This window comes from Aulostomus chinensis, chromosome 23 (genome assembly GCF_037954235.1).
Source record: "Aulostomus chinensis isolate RoL2024-O1b breed Wild chromosome 23, RoL_Achi_v1.0, whole genome shotgun sequence".
In the NCBI taxonomy this organism is placed as follows: Eukaryota; Metazoa; Chordata; class Actinopteri; order Syngnathiformes; family Aulostomidae; genus Aulostomus; species Aulostomus chinensis.
The window spans coordinates 23,032,334-23,044,090 of NC_141342.1; positions in this window are offsets into that span (position 1 = coordinate 23,032,334).

Here is an 11,757-nt window from a genome sequence, read left to right on the forward strand (position 1 = left end):
ACTTGACAAACAAGCATGAGGTTCTGGGCTGCGCGGCGATGCTCTGGATCCCAGGCAAGGCTCAGAAACGATGAAACTATCAATACACAATGTGAAATAGTGGTGGTGCTTTCAAGGACAATTAATGGTCAAGATTTTCAAACAAATACTCAAGTTCCTAGTCATAAAATTTACCTGATGTCACATGATGATGGTAGCAGCCATAGAGACGTGCACTGTAAAAATAATGAACCATCATGTCAAAGGAAAGACATTTGCAAGTATTTCTCTCGCACATTATGCATTAATATTTCTCTGTGTGTTCCTAGTTTTCAAAAAGATGTGCAGTAAAACCTGCTGTCAGTCTCTCTAACTCTGACGATGATGAAGAGGTGAGGAGGCGGGGACATGTAGTGATGTTCTTGCTCATGTGTGGAACGCTGGGGGAGAAATTAGAATGTGGCCTTTGTCCAAGGGATCCTGTCCGGATCACTTTACTAGAACATCAGAATCCAGTTTGTCCCGCCATGACTGCACGCGTGCTGATTGGCTGCAGCTGACAACTCTTTTTTAAACCGTTCAATCTTCTCCTCTATGTTTAATTCAGTCACCATAATGGCGCCAGCAGGCTGCGTTAGTTATTAAAACCAGCCGCCGTCTCCGCCACTTAGAGAGTGAAATATTCAGGAACATGAGTTCTTGACATCTGCAGCAGTCGAGAACATTAAACAGCTGAGTGAGCAAGTCGAGCGTTTGACCAGCAAAATGATGTTTGGACAAGAAATTCCAGAGCAACGAGTCACATGACCTGAAGATGTCAGCAACTCTGAGTCCTCATTCCCGTCTTTGCTTGGAGGACAGCGAGAGTTCACCACATCGTATCGATCGGAGTGTGACAGCTATTAATGAAAAGACGTTGATGTGCATTTTGCTGTTGATTAATTATGATCTATTATTGATTTATTGGGTTATGATGGAGATGTGTGGACTGTAGGAGGTGAGTCTCAGCTGGGGTCTGCTCTCCAGAGCCATCGTGTCTGTTGATGGGTTCCACAATCATCTCTCATTAATTCTATGAAGGAGATGAAACTTACTTGTTTACACATTTAAACTTGATGAACAGAAAAAAGAAAAATATGAAGGAGATTGTGCTTAATCAGGGCAACCTCCAATAGATGCCCAAACCATAAATAAATATCAGATAAGACAAAAGGGACAATAACAACAACTAAAAAAATAAAAAAAATGATAGGATAACACACAACATTCTAATACACAAGTAAAGATAATAAAAACAACCTCTTTGGAGAATTGCAGCACTGACATTAGCACGAGTGATGGGTGATGAAGATCATGTGGTACTGTTACATGGAATAAATGGAATAAGAAGGAAGATTCCTGCGAACACGGATGATGAACAGACGCTCACACATGAAGAATTACAACAGCACATATTTGGATGAATGATGGAAGAGTAGAAAAGAGCGACAACCTCAGTGTTTGTCACTGACCTGATTTTTCCCAGAATATCAACACTTGTGATGCTATTGGTAACAGAACTAATGTTTTTTTTCCCAAGTCAAGAACTCGTGTACTACTACACCCAATCATGTTGATGAAACTTCATCAATAATTGTATGAGTAAGAGGAAGTAGCTCGATTTGTTGATATTAAGAGTCTTTTGTCAGGATGAAACCAATCACTTGATGAGTTGTTGATTTACAACTTTGTCTGCTATTACAATGGAAATGAAAACCAGTTGTGTCATCTGGAAATAACGCTGTCCATATGTTGTATCCACTAAATTACAGAATTCATTCATGTAGATTCAAAATAATAGAGGCCCAAGAACAGATTCTTGTGTTACATCACAAAATATAGACTGAAATTAAAGCTGCAAGCAGCGTTGTTAGGGCCTGAGCCCCCGCGCGGCCTACGGCCGCGTCCTTGACACCGGCCCCAATCCAACGGTGTAATCGGCAAATCCCTAGGCCTTGTAGTTTAGGAGATACGAGCCTCAGTTCGCTGCACAGTGTGACTGCAGAGCTGAGAGCCGGCCCTTTAAGAGCCCCTCCCTTCTCTGCTCGCTCTCTGCCATCTCTGTCAGAGTGGAGAGCAGAGGAGGATTTGGCAGTTTTACTGACAAACACAGTCATAACTCTGCATATGTTGGTCAAAAGTGTAATGTAAAGACATCAGTTCGTAGAGTTTTTTCTCAGGAATTCAATGGTGTGTTTTCTGAAGGTGTGAGTGTTTTAATTTAGAAGCGACAAGTGTTTGTTTGAGAGTATGTACATGAGGGCAGAGAAGTGCCAATTGTGGTTTCCATGACTACAGTAAACAAATCTCTGCCATCTCTGTCAGAGCTGAGAGCAGAGCTGAGAGCAGAGCTGCCAGCTGGCCCATTAAGAACCCCTCCCCCGCTGCACTTTGTTTGATCTGTGCTAGAGTGGAGAGAGTGGAGGATTAAGAGAAATGTAGTGTGTAAAAGCTGAATAACTCGGCCTACGTTGGTGGAAAGTAACACAAAATACCATATTTTTGTAGGGATTTTTGTCAGGAATACAGTGATATGTTTTTAAAAGCTGTGCGATGTATGGTATAGACGTGAGAAGCATTTGTTCGAGAGTATGTACCATGAGAGGACACGGCCTCCCCATTGACTTCCATTGTAAGCGTGAAACGTGTCTCCCCCACTTTGAGGGCTTATAAAATCCAAACCGAGCGCGTAGTATATTAGCCTTTAAAGATTTTTGAAGAGCACAGTTGGGAGAGTAATGTGTGAAAGTTTGGAAGCCCTGGCATTTACGGTTTAGGAGGAGATAGATTTTGTTCGGGGAGTAAAAAAAGTCCTGATTTTGACAGTTTTGTCCAATTTGTGGACATTCTGTTGGAGATAGGTGAGGGGTCAGAGTGTAAGAATTGTTCGTCTTGATGAGACGAGTCCAACGGTGTTGGTCCCATGTCTGTGGGAGTTTTGTGTGAGGAGTTATAGCGCGCGAAATTAAAAAAAATTATCTTTTTTTTGTGTGGCTCCCTAGGTGGCGCTAGAGACTTTTGTGGCGTTTTTGTTTTTGATTAGTGAATGTTGAGACATACCTAACGATTGTGCCGAAATTCAGCGAATTTCATGCATGTTCAGGGGGTCAAATTAGATTATGCGCGTTATGCGCATTATGCGCATATAGCGCGCACTCATTGAGAGCAAGAACAGTATAATACCAGGTTTTGAATGGGTGTGTATGTGAAAACTGGCTCCGGGCCGTCTGGCCCAGTTGCCTCATGGGTGTTGGGGGGGCCTGGGACACTGTTTAGTGTGTGTTTTTAGTGTTTTTAGTGCTGCTAATGTGTTGCTCTGCCGAGCAAACATAATAGGGTCTTCGCCAGAAGTGCCTTCTGGCTCAGGCCCTAATAAGAACTGATATTGTTTGAGGAAACAAACTGGTTTCTGTCTTCCGGGTAACTCAAAACACAGAGCCGCATAGATTATTTTTTACTTCAAGATTGACACTTCTCACCAGTGTAAATTCTAATTCTTCTTGTACAGGTAGGCAATGGGAGCTGAGCCTGGTGTTAGCTGATGGGCGGCATGGCTCAGGGGTAGAGTGGCCGTCTAGCAACCGAAGGGTCGCTGGTTCGACCATGTCGAAGTGTCCTTGAAAGAAAAAAAAAAAAGTGTCCTTGAGCAAGATACTGAACCCATAATTGCTCCTGATGAGTAGGTTGGCGCCTTGCATGGTAGCTCCACCATCAGTGTGTGAGTGTGTGTGTGAATGGGTGAATGAGTAAAGCGCTTTGAGTACCGCTAAGGTAGAAAAGCGCTATATAAAATTGAGTCCATTTACCATTTACCATGGTAGCTGAGGCTGGTGTTCGCTGGTGGTAACTGATGGTAGCTGAGCCTGGTGTTAGCTGGTGGTAGCTGAGCCTGGTGTTAGCTGATTGTAGCTGAGCCTGGTGTTCGCTGGTGGTAGCTGAGCCTGATGGTAGCTGAGCCTGGTGGTAGCTGATGGTAGCTGAGCCTGGTGTTAGCTGATTGTAGCTGAGCCTGGTGTTCGCTGGTGGTAGCTGAGCCTGATGGTAGCTGAGCCTGGTGGTAGCTGATGGTAGCTGATGGTAGCTGAGCCTGGTGTTAGCTGATGGTAGCTGAGCCTGGTGTTAGCTGGTGGTAGCTGATGGTAGCTGAGTGTGTTGGTAGCTGATGGTAGCTGAGCCTGGTGGTAGCTGATGGCAGCTAAGCCTGGTGTTAGCCAGTGGTAGCTGATGGTAGCTGAGTGTGTTGGTAGCTGATGGTAGCTGAGCCTGGTGGTAGCTGATGGTAGCTGAGCCTGGTGTTAGCTGGTGGTAGCTGACAGAAGTTGAGCCTGGTGGTAGCTAGTGGTAGCTGGTGGTGCCTGAGCCTGGCGGTAGCTGGTGGTAGCTGAGCCTGGTGGTAGCAATTCAGGTCACTGGTTTAAGTTTTGAAATAACTTTTTCGAATGTACAAATCTGACATGTGATCAGATCCTGGACCACCGGGTCAGATTCCACTGTGCTCTCGCCGTCTCTTTCCTTTTGTCTCCCTCTCTCTTTCTCTTTCTTGCTCTATCACACCTCACACACACACATTCACCCACACGCCCCCCCCCCCCCCCCCACACACACACATACACACACAGCGGGTTATGGGTCGGACAATATTAAGCCTGCAGCTAAACAGAGATGAGAGGTTTCCTGTTTCAAACCACTCAGACATTAATAAACCATCTCACACACACACACACACACACACACACACACACACACACACACACACACACATTTATGTGGTTGGACAGATAAATGTTACTTGCAGAAAAAAAAATGTGTGTGTGTGTGTGTGTGTGTGTGTGTGTGTGTGTGTGTGTTATATTAATTGTGCTGCCTTGTTGGTTATTTAAATGTGTACAAATGGACTCAGATTCATTAAGACAGATAAAGAAAATCCTTGTTAAACTTTGATGCTGCAAACGGTGAATTTTTCAACAGCAGGGCTTCACCAGAGCTCGTTAGTGTGTGTGTGTCTATGTGTGTGCTTGTGTGTCTGTGTGCATGCGTGTGCATGTGAGTGTGTGCGTATGCATGTGAGTGTGTGCGTGTGTGTGTGAGTAATCCAGCCGTGACATGAAATATTAAAGTAGACTTCAGCTCTGATCTGCATCACTGGTTCATCTACTGGAAGACAGAAGTCACATTCAGACAGTCACATGATGGTGCATCCTGATACACACGCACACATGCACACATGGATGCATGCATGCATAATACTAATAATTCTAATTCACATAAGTCACATTATACACATTGAAGTTTCTCACAGGTTTTAAATATACTTGTGGTAGCAGATTTGATTGGGGGCACTGTGTGTGAATGTGCGTGAGTGTGTGTGTGTGATGAGACGTTAAAAACAGACACTTGGCTTCAAATGACCTGTACAGAAATATGTTTATGGCAGAAAGGAAGATTCTATTCCCTCCAGCTGGGACGCATCTCTTCAGTTGGACTGCTGGCAGGGTGACCAGCCCTGCTGGGGGTGGGAGGAGGTTTCTGTGGTCTGCAAAACATTCCCGGGAAGAAGAATCCCTCCTCTTTGACACATCTGGAACATTCCGCCTTTCTCTCCGGCTAAAAGGTTTCATAGGAAGTTGTTCTTCAAACTGAGCAATGGCCTCAGCACAGACGATGCTGCAGGATGACTGTGAGGGTTTCCTCACACAGGCCACACATTGGGCTCCACTGGCTGATTACCTGAGCAGTGTCAGGTGTGAGACATAATTGCCCTTGATGTGGACCAGGTGTGGCAAACCTATATCTAGCCCTTGGCTCCTCTGCTCGGTGCTGACTCATTGTCTCACTGAGCGTGAAGGAGAAAGCATTGTTCAGTCTTCTGTAGGTGGTAGGGGTGTACTAGTCCACAGAAGTTACCGCACCGATCCTGTCTGCGTGATCACTCACCATTTACTGGTTTAGTGTTAGAAACAGGGGAATCCACAGGAGCTCCACATTGAACCTCTCTGTGTGATTCCACTGTCTTATTAGGTTTTGTTTTGGTTCTGCCTTTTGTGGAGTGGCCTTGTAGGTCTTTTTGTTTTGTCGTCTTTGGGCAAGTAGCTGTAGCTGGGAAGCTACAGTCCTCTTTGTTTTGGGAGTCGAGTTTGGGTTTCAGCTGCTTGGCAGCGGGGGTTTATTTTTCCCATTTTGTCGTCCACTAGTGACCTTAGTGGTTAACCCTCTGGGTTAACTTTAGGACTTCTGGGTCCGCGACTGTGTCCCATTTTTCCCCCTTCGTGAAAATGACGGAAAAAAAGCCCCTCAAGGTGAATTTTGATCCGTGATTTTGAGTTTAATAGCCCGGAGGGTTACTGGGGCACCAGCCTGGAGCCAGGCCGGGGTAGGCGCCCATTGGCTTGTGCCTGGTGGTTGGGCCTTAGCCCATAGGGTGCGGCCGGGCCCAGGCCGAGACATGGACTCACCCCCCCACCCCTGTGGACCCACCACCCGCAGGAGGAACTGGAAGGGTCCGATGTGGTGTGATTTCGGCAGCAGACCAAGGTAGGGGCCTTGGCTGTCCGACCCCCGGACATGGAAGCTGGCTGTTGGGACATGTGAGGGAAGGGGCCGGAGCTGGTGGAAGAGGCTGAGCGTTACCGGCTAAATATAGTTGGCCTCACCCCCACACATAGCTCCGGGTCTGGAACCAAAGTTCTTGAGATGGGTTAGACTTTCTCCTTCAATGAAGTTGCTCCAGGTGAGAGGCGGAGGGCCAGGGTGGGCTTCTACCTCAATTTACAATGGACTATATCCAGTGTGCAATACCCTATGTACAATGACTCCATCCATGTGCAATATATGTAACAATCTCGGGTCAAATTCATTTTCCATATTTATTCACTGCTTCTCTACTATGTGCAGCACTTTTGTAATATCCGTGACTGTTAAATTCCTGTAAATTTTGCGACATTTGCACCTACACATCTTATATTTCTTGTATATATTTTAGCACCTTGTACATAACACGTTCTTCTTTTTTCCTTGTGTTTTTTTCTAAGTTTATTTTTTTTAGGATAGGGTTTTATTGTTACAACTGACTCAGGATCACGCACAAGAATTCCAATATACTTGTTTAAAATAGTTTTCAACCAGTACAAATGGCAATAAACACTCATCTAATCTAATCTAATCTTTTTGATAGCCCCCAGACTCTCTACATGTACGTTGGGGTTTACCCCGGTGGACGAAAGGGTTGCTTGCCTGCGCCTTTGGGTCGGGGAAGGGGTCCTGACTGTTGTCTGTGTTTATGCACCGAACAGCAGTTCAAAGTACCCACCCTTTTCGTAGTCCCTGGGAAGGGTGCTGGATGGTGCCCCAACTGGGGACTCCATTGTCCTACTGGGGGACTTCATTGCTCACGTGGGCAATGACATGGTGACCTGGAGGGGCCCACCCCTCCTGTGGTAGAGCTTTGACCACATCCCGTGGGCAGTGGGGGACATTGAGTCTGAGTGGACCATGTTCCGCTCTGCCATTGTTGAGCCGGATGTTGTGACCTGCAGCCGCAAGGCTGATGGGGTCAGTTGCAGTGGTATTGTCTGAACCCACTGGTGGACACCACAGGTGAGGGCAGCTGTCAGGCTGAAGAAAGAGACCTACAGATCATGGCTGGTCTATGGGTCTCCAAAGGCAGCTGAGGGGTACTGACAGGCCAAGCAGTGTGCAGCCATGGCAGTCGCTGAGGCAAAAACTTGGATGTGGAGTTCGTTGAGGCCATGGAGAATGACGAGAAATTGGTTGGCTCAAAAAGGTTCTGGAAATCCGTCTGTTGCCTCGGGGTCGGGGGCGGCAACTTGCCCACACTGTTTCCACTGGAAATGGGAGGCTGCTGACGTCAAATGGGGAGATAATGGGATGGTGGAAGGAAGTTGCAGAGGCAGTGAAGCAGCTCGGTGGTGGCAGTGCTCCAGGGTGGATGAAATCCTCCCTGGGTATCTCAAGGCTCTGGATGTTGTGGGGCTGTCTTGGTTGACGCACCTCTGCAACATTGTGTGGACTTTGGGGGGGGCGGTGCCTTTGGAGTGGTAGACCAGGGTGGTGGTCCCCATCTTTAAGAAAGGGGACCAACTATCGGGGGATCACACTCCTCAGCCTCCCTGGAAAGGTCTAGGCCAGGAAACTGGAGAGGAGGGTCAGGGTGAAAGTCGAACCTCAGATCGAGGAGTAGCAGCGTGGTCATGGCCATGGATCAGCTCTTCACCCTCACTAGGGTGCTGGTGGAGGCATGGGAGTTTGCCCAACCAGTCAACATGTGTTTTGTGGATCTGGAGAAGGCTTATGACCGTGTTCCCAGGATCACCCTGTGGGGGGTACTCTGGGAGTATGGGGTGGATGGCCCCCTACAAAGGGCCATTCAGTCTTTCTACCAGAGGAGGGAGAGTCTGGTCCGCGTTGCTGGCAGTAAGTCCTCCAAGGGTACCCTTTGTCACCGGTTCTGTTCATAACTTTTATGGACAGAATTTCTAGGTGCAGGTGGTGGAGGGGGTCAAGTTTGGTGGCAGGAGTGTAACAAATCAACTTTTTAAATAATTGAGTTACAGCACACAAGGAGTTCTATGGGACTGAAAGAAATGTAAATGCCTCCAGCAACACACATTCAGACGGCGCTGAACACGCGCACACACAGAGACGTGCCACTAAAAGATTTACATTATGCACAGCTCAACCCTCTCATAAACCCCAGTGGATTTTCCCCTTTAGTTCATAGTTCCAAACAGTCCAAACTAACCCTCAGTTCGCTCCCAGCTCGCACATCCAGGAAACAGCCCGCGAGCAGCACAGAATCCAGTGACGGACTGCACGTATAAAAAGGTATAACCCAATGGAGAGCAAAACAGAAAAAGATCAACAAAAACGGCGGGTGCTGGATTCAGAATCCCACGGCATGTGTTCCCTAACAAAAAAACTGAGTCAGTCTCACCTGATCAGTAGTCCACGTCTTGGTGAGTAGTACAGTCGTTGTTCCCCGCACGTCCACTTGCTTGGAGACGTCTCTGTGGTCACGGGTGTGCGTATCTTCCTGGGAAGTTCACCTGCTAACTCTCCCCCGTGAACACAGTCTATTATAGTTTTTTAGATTTGAACTTTTTCTGATACTGTAAACAAGGACATTGCTCACCGAAGTAGCGACCATTGGGCCTGGCGCCACCATTCAAACTGTGACATGCACACCTGCTATCTCTGTCTCTGGACCGCCCCCCTCACACCCCACGGCACCCGAAAAATAATCTTGGGTTGATACCGGGCGGCAGACGCCTTAAAGCAATACCCTGTTCCCCCAGTACTGCACAGTGTCATACGGTAACACAGGAAAAAACATGCACATGCACATTATTCACGATACATCGACATTACAAGTATTTAGTGTGACGTATGTGCTGGGACATGTGTCTCTTAATGTGACGATGTCACAGGAGGGTGTCGTCTCTGCTCTTTGTGGATGATGTGGTCCTCTTAGCTCCATCAGGCCATGACCTCCAGCTCTTGCTGGAACAGTTCACAGCCAAATCTGAAGCGGCTGGGATGAGAATCAGCACCTCCAAGTCTGAGGCCATGTTCCTCAGCTGGAAAAGGGGGGCCTGCCCACTCCAGGTCGGGGGGAGGTCCTACCTCAGGTGGAGGAGTTTTAGTATCTCAGGGTCTTGTTCACGAGTGAGGGTAGGATGGAGCAGGTGATTGACAGGTGGATTGGGGCGGCGTCTGCAGTGATGTGGGTACTAAACCAGTCCATTGTGGTGAAGAGGGAGCTTAGCCAGAAGGAGAAGCTCTCCATTTACCTGTCGATCTACATTCCAACCCTCACCTGTGATCAGGAGCTCTGGGTAATGACTGAAAGAACAAGATCCTGAATAAAGCGGCCAAAATGAGTTTCCTCCTCAGGGAGGCTGGGCTCTCCCTTAGAGACAGGGTGAGAAGCTCAGTCCTTCAGGAGGGACTCAGAGTAGAGCTGCTGCTCCTCCAGGTAGAGGAGTCAGTGGAGGCGGTTCAGGCATCTGGAGAGGACGCCTCCCTCAGGAGGTGTTCAGGTATGTCTGACCAGGAGGAGGCCTCGGGGCCGACCCAGGACACGCTGGAGGGATTATATCTCTGGGCTGGCCTGGGAACTCCTCAGGATTCCCCCGGAAGAGCTGGTGGACGTGGCTGGGAGAGGACAGTCTGGGCTTCCTTGCTGAGGCTGCTGCCCCCCGACCTGGACCAACTGGATAAGAGGAGGAGGACAGACTTTAATATGATCACACACATTTTTTGCTTCATATTAACGTGTCTACTATATTAATCCTGGTAAAGATGGAAGGAGGAAGGAGGTAAACCACTGTTATTGGTGCTGAAGTCCTGAAGGATCAACTAGTTTTCTCGACATATTAAAAATGTTACAGCCGGCTGGAAAACAAAATATACAAACATTTGAAATCAATCATGTGATGTCATTTCCTGGAGAGTTTCAGTCGGACAGTTTAGAAACGAGCCGCTGTGATTGCCATGACATCACACACTCCCACCATGTCCAAACATGGAGCCAGAGTCCATCACATCACACTAATAGACTGCCAAGTGGTCAACACACACACGCACGCACGCACGCACGCACGCACGCACGCACGCACGCACAAACTCACAGTCATATACACACACACACACGCACACACACACAAACTCACAGTCATATACACACACACACATAGGGCACTGACCTGCTATTACTGAGCTTTTCTGCTTCACTGCAGCCTGGTAATGATGGTCAGCTGAGTGTGTGTGTGTGTGTGTGTGTGTGTGTGTGTGTGTGTGTGTGTCCAGAGACTGGTAGTGTGGTGGTTGAGTAACTGAGTGATTGACAGCAAGGGAGGAGGGAGGAGGGTTGACGGACAGAATGACAGAAGGAGGAATAGGAATGGTGAGAGCAGGATGGTGTGTGTTGACCCGTCTCGCTACTCATCCAGAGTTCAGAACCAGGCCGCCGCCCATAAAATGGCTGCCACACACATGCTTGACCCTCTGTCCTTGTGAGGACCCTCACTGACCCAACATCTCCACAAGCTCTTAGACCAGAACTGTCGTCCTGTTCCAGCAGTGGGATCACCTGCCACTCAGGCCTTCACCAACATGAAATGTTTTTATGGATTCTGTCACTGGATTTCTTTCAAAATAATGAAAGACAGAGACAACACAGAGAAATATCATAGGCAGAGGGAAATATTTGTATTAAAATCTTCAATTTGAAGAAAACTTGAGTCAAAACTTATGTAAGGTCAAAAATATTTATAAATACATGTACACATAACGAATATGACTTGAAGTGCACATTTACAAATAACAAACTTTGATACTATCAAAGATTATGAAACCATGAATATGAAGAAGAAATACTGAGATTAACACACACACACACACAGCAGGTTTTAATTAGGGTGTAGTTTTAGTTGAGTGATCAGCTGGTAACAGTGTTTGCTGGCCTCCACAAGAACACAACAGCTAATTAAATCGCTCTCTCTCACACACACACATGCACACATATACACACTCAGGTGCAATCAAATTATTTTTTGTTTATTAGATTGTTGTTAATGGATTAAAAACTTAATTTTTTTCATGTGCAGGCGTCATCCTGCGCCTCCTGGAGGCCACAGGCGTCATCCTGCGCCTCCCTGGCAGACACCGATTATCGCATGTTCACCTCACAGAAGACCAATAAAAATCTGTGACACATTTTAG